Raw genomic sequence first — 6,000 nt, forward strand, 5'->3', positions numbered from 1 at the left:
ATGGATAGTGTAGGGGTGTAATTTACTATTCTAACCCCAGGAAGGTGCAGCATTGTTAAAAGTGATGGATAGTGTAGGGGTATGATTTACTATTCTAACTCCAGGAAGGTGCAGCAGTAGTGAAAGTGATAGATAGTGTATGGTGTAATTTACTATTCTAACTCCAAGAAGGTGCAGCAATAGGGAAAGTGATGAATAGAGTAAGGGTGTAATTTACTATTCTAACTCCTGGAAGGTGCAGCAGTAGGGAAAGTGATGGATAGTGTAGGATTGTAATTTACTATTCTAACTCCAGGAAGTTGCAGCAGCAGTGACAGTGATGGATTGTGTAGGGGTATGATTTACTAATCTAACTCCAGGAAGGCACAGCAGTAGGGAAAGCGATGGATAGTGCAGGGATGTAATTTACTATTCTAACTCCAGGAAAGTGCAGCATTAGGGAAAGTGATGGATAGAGTAGGGGTGTAATTTACTATTCTAACTCCAGGAAGGTGCAGCAGTAGGGAAAGAGATGGATAATGTAGGGGTGTAATTTACTATTCTAACTCCAATAAGGAGCAGCAGTTGGGAAAGTGAAGGATAGTGTAGGGGTGTAATTTACTATTCTAACTCCAGGAAGGTGCAGCAGTAGGGAAAATGATGGTTAGTGTAGGGGTGTAATTTACTATTTTAACTCCAGGAAGGTGCAGCAGTAGTGAAAGTGATGGATAGTGTAGGGTGTAATTTACTATTCTAACTCCAGGAAGTTGCAGCAGTAGTGAAAGTTATGGATAGTGTAGGGATATGATTTACTATTCTAAATCCAGGAAGATGTAGCAGTAGGGAAAGTGATGGATAGTGTAGGGTGTAATTTACTATTCTAACTCCACGAAGGTGCAGCAGTAGGGAAAGTGATAGATAGAGTAGGGGTGTAATTTACTATTCTAACTCCAGGAAGGTGCAGCAGTAGGGAAAGAGATGGATGGTGTAGGGGTGTAATTTACTATTCTAACTCCAGGAAGGTGCAGCATTGTTAAAATTGATGGATAGTGTAGGGGTATGATTTACTATTCTAACTCCAGGAAGGTGCAGCAGTAGTGAAAGTGATGGATTGTGTAGGGTGTAATTTACTATTCTAGCTCCAGGAAGTTGCAGCATTGATAAAAGTGATGGATAGTGTAGGGGTATGATTTACTATTCTAACTCCAGGAAGATGTAGCAGTAGGGAAAATGATGGATAGTGTAGGGTGTAATTTACTATTCTAACTCCAAGAAGGTGCAGCAGTAGTGAAAGTGATGGATAGAGTAGGGGTGTAATTTACTATTCTAACTTCAGGAAGGTGCAGCAGTAGGGAAAGAGATGGATAGTGTAGGGGTGTAATTTACTATTCTAACTCCAGGAAGGTGCAGCATTGTTAAAAGTGATGGATAGTGTTGGGGTTGTGATTTACTAGTCTCACTCCAGGAAGGTGCAGCAGTAGTGAAAGTGATGGATAGTGTAGGGTGTAATTTACTATTCTAACTCCAGGAAGTTGCAGCATTGATAAAAGTGATGGATAGTGTAGGGGTATGATTTACTATTCTAACTACAGGAAGATGTAGCAATAGGGAAAGTGGTGGATAGTGTAGGGTGTAATTTACTATTCTAACTCCAAGAAGGTGCAGCAGTAGGGAAAGTGATGGATAGAGTAAGGGTGTAATTTACTATTCTAACTCCTGGAAGGTGCAGCAGTAGGGAAAGTGAAGGATAGTGTAGGATTGTAATTTACTATTCTAACTCCAGGAAGGTGCAGCAGTAGGGAAAGTGAAGGATAGTGTAGGGGTGTAATTTACTATTCTAACTTCAGGAATGTGCAGCAGTAATGAAAGTGATGGATAGTGTAGGGGTGTAAATTACTATTCTAACTCCAGGAAGGTGCTGCAGTTGTGAAAGGGATGGATAGTGTAGGGTGTAATTTACTATTCTAACTCCAGGAAGGTGCAGCATTGATAAAAGTGATGGATAGTGTAGGGGTATGATTTACTATTCTAACTACAGGAAGATGCAGCAGTAGGGAAAGTGATGGATAGTGTAGGGGTGAAAAGTTGAAAATGTGTAACAATTTACAAGGTACAAAAACATTAAATCACTAAAACATTTATTTTCTCATTAGAGATAATGTCATCTGACAAAACAGCAAGATACCTCAAATCCAATAAACGAAACAGACTACTTAAACACGCTGGATATATATACTGTAAGGAGAGAATAAGTGAACCACGAAGGCATTGGAGGTGCGTGCAATATTACTCAAGCCATTGCAAAGGCAGAGCGGTTACTCTTGATGAAACAATAATAAGTACATCTGAGCACAACCACTCTGCCTCTGCAATGGACATTGAAATTCGAGAAACTATAAATTAAATGAAAGATATTGCAAGCACCTCCAATGACACTTCAGGTTCTATTTTAAGGGAGGTTGCACAGCATGTCCCCAGTCATATAGCTAGTAGTATGACTATAATTCCAAATCTGAGGAGAATAATTCAAAGACAAAAGCAGGCAAGTAACACAAATACAACCACTCCACATACCTTTTCTGATATTGTCATTCCTCAAGAACTCACTATTTCTTTTTCTAATGAACCTTTCCTCCTGCATGACAACCAAAACCCTCAAAAACGTATACTTATCTTTAGTACACCCCGCAACCTTGTCAGATTAGAGAATAGTGAAATTTGGATGATGGATGGGACGTTTAAAAGCACGTCCCATCCATTCATTCAAATTTACACTATTCATGCTAAAATTAACAACAATGTAATTCCATTAGTGTACAGTTTGCTACCAGACAAACAATCTACAACCTATACTGAGCTTTTATCAGTGATTAAAAACAAAACCTCCAACAAAAGTCCTAGGAAAATCATTATTGATTTTGAATTTGCAATGATCAATGTGATCACCAAAACGTACACAGATACCCAAATTCAGGGATGTTTTTTCCATTTTTCCCAGGCATTTTGGCGTAAATTACAAAAAACATCCCTGTTTGTAGATTATTCTAAGGATAGCAAACTATAGTATGAACTTAAAAAACTAACTGCTCTTTGCTTTGTTCCTCCTGAAAGTGTAGACGAGTACTACACTGCAATTACAGAATCTGAATTTTTTACAGAAAATGAGGAAAAATTGGCACCCTTACTAAATTATTTTGAGGACACATGGATTGGTCATCTAAGCAGGTCGGGTCGCAGGAGGAAGCCACGTTTCCATGTGGAGTGGTGGAACTGCTACACGAGCTGTTTAGAAGGAGAAGCAAAAACAAACAATGCCATAGAGGGATAGCATAACTCCTTCAACCATACAAATAGAAAACCTCACCCAAACTTCTATCATTTTTTGGAAACTTTGAAGAAGGAGCAAAGTTTTCAAGAAATGAGAATCTCCCAAACATTAACAGGTAGTCTAAATCCACGAATCTCCAAAAAATCAAAAGAAATGTCTGAGAGACTATTGGCTATTTTACAACAATTTTTGTTGTGTGTGGCTTTAGACTACCTTGATAATGTTGCTAACATACTACATTCCGAACAAAACTTAAAACATTACTTTCCTGCTTTGCCCTAAATTTCTGTAACATTTCAAATTAAATTGGCATTTTTCTTTAAAAAAAATTTAAATTATTAATGTCGGGTCACCTTACCTGAAGATGTCTTCTTTCTTCTTCTTTTCTTTTTCTTTTTCCCCAAAATAAATCCATAGAAAACTATAATCCAACCAGAATACCTCTTCAAATTTTTGAAAAATCGATATCCACAAAAAAGCCCATTTACTGTATTCTTTTTTTTTTTTTTAAGTTTTATTGAAAATGAACAGTAACAATAACAGGTTACACAAGGCAAAAATAAATTGGGAATACAGTCATGGGTCCATGTACTCGGCGCTTCTTCATTATAGCATATATAACACAATCAAAATTTTTCGTGGGAAGGGGGCAGCGAGGAAACCAACAACAATACAATTAAGTTAATATTTGGAATGCCAATCAGGGGGACAAGGTTACATCGGGAAACAAATCTTGCGGGGGGTGCATATATTGCCACGATATGTGTTCCATTGTGACCAGATTCTACCCCACCTCTTGGGCCTTCCACGTGACAGATACACAGTCTTCTCGCAAAACATGCACCAGTCCATATTCTCTTTCCACAACGTTACAGTCGGCGGCCTATGGGAACCCCAGAGCTGTGCAATGTCTCTTTTGGCGATCATATTGCCAAGGGTCGCCCAGGTGATCTGTGCCGTATTGTAGTCAGTGGGCTCCCAGACATTCAGGAGGCAACGCCTGGCTTCGGGCAGTAGCGCCACCCCGGTGACCCTCTCCATTAGGATATGCACACGGGACCAAAACTCAACCACCTCCGGGCATTCCCATAGAATGTGAAGGAAGGTACCAGTCATACCGCAGCCACGCTTACACAAATCATCAAGAGAGTAACCCATGCGCACCAGACTCGGGCCAGTGACATACACACGGTGGAGGATCTTAAGTTGAACAAATCTAAGGCGTGCAGGTATGGCAACTTCTTTTGGCGAGGACAGAGCAGATTGCCAGTCCTCATCATCTAATTCTAGACCGTCGGCAATCCACGAGGCCCTCAGGCGCACAAGCAGGTTAGCCCTGTTATAGATCAGCTTCTTGTAAATCAATGAGATAGTGCTGTCGGGCACATGTCCATCCAGAATACGATCCTCAAGGGGTGAGGATTCAGGGATATCTGTACCCACAGCAAAGACTGACAGTAGGGCATGTCGGACCTGAGCGTACCTGAAGAATTCTCTGTCCCCAAGTTCATACTCCGTCTTAAGCGCCTCGAAGGTCTTAACGTCGCCTTTAGACCAAAGATCCCCCACCTTAGTGATTCCAATCATATCCCATTTATCAAATCCTTTCGTTCGCCATAAATTACCCAGACTTTCAGAGTCAAACAACGGGGTCGCACGGGTGAGTCTATCATTCCATCCCAAGTCCGCATTCGCATCATGCCACACACGTACCGTGATTTTAGTGGGCCCAGCCAGTGATTTACAGAGCCTCTTGGAATACAGCACCCTATTGAAGTTCCTCCCCGGCAGAAGGTGTTTATCCATTGCAAAGGCAGGGGAGGGACCGGGAACATATGTAGCGTGATTAACCGCACTTAATTGGCAGGGCCAGTAGTAGCGCCTGATGTCGGGAAGGGCGATGCCTCCGTCATACCACGGAAGCGTAAGTTTAGACAGAGCAATACGTGCACGGCCATCCCAGACCAGTTGCCATTGCAGACTCTCCACCTCTCGAAAGTAACCAGAGGGAACGGGGTCAAATGAGTTCTGGAGAGCGTACAAAAATCTAGGCAGCAACATCATTTTAAAAAGAGCCCCACGGCCAAGCGGTGACAGTGGCAAATGACGCCAGCGTGTAACATCTAGCTTCAGCCGTTGAAGATGGGGTAGCAGGTTGCGCTCGTAGCGAACGGTGGGGTCCAAGGAGACATATATCCCCAGGTATTTGAAGCCGGTCTCAGTTACTTGAATCGGAAATCTACGAGGCAATGGGGGGAGACCACCAGCCAAAACGTAGACACAGGATTTAGTCCAATTAATAATGAGACCCGAGTTCTTCCCGAAGGAGGTCAGAACATCGAAGAGCACGTTCAAGGATTTCTGAGGGGAAGTAAGATATAGGAGAATGTCATCTGCGTATAACGAGATACGATCCTCGAAATCGGGAGCCCACCAAATGCCCTTCATAGAAGGCTCCCAACGGAGCCATTCCGCCAACGGTTCCAATGCGAGGGCGAAGAGCAATGGAGACAGCGGGCAGCCCTGCCGAGTGCCGCGTCCAAGTGTGAAGACACCGGACACCTTCCCGTTAACCACCACCAGGGCAAGGGGCATCTCATAAAGAAGTTTCACCCAAGCGATGAACACGGGGCCGAATCCAAATTTTGAGAGGGCCGCCCAAAGGTAGGGCCATTCAATAGTGTCGAAAGCCA

The sequence above is a fragment of the Lissotriton helveticus genome, chromosome 8, assembly GCF_964261635.1.
Source record: "Lissotriton helveticus chromosome 8, aLisHel1.1, whole genome shotgun sequence".
Taxonomy (NCBI): Eukaryota; Metazoa; Chordata; class Amphibia; order Caudata; family Salamandridae; genus Lissotriton; species Lissotriton helveticus.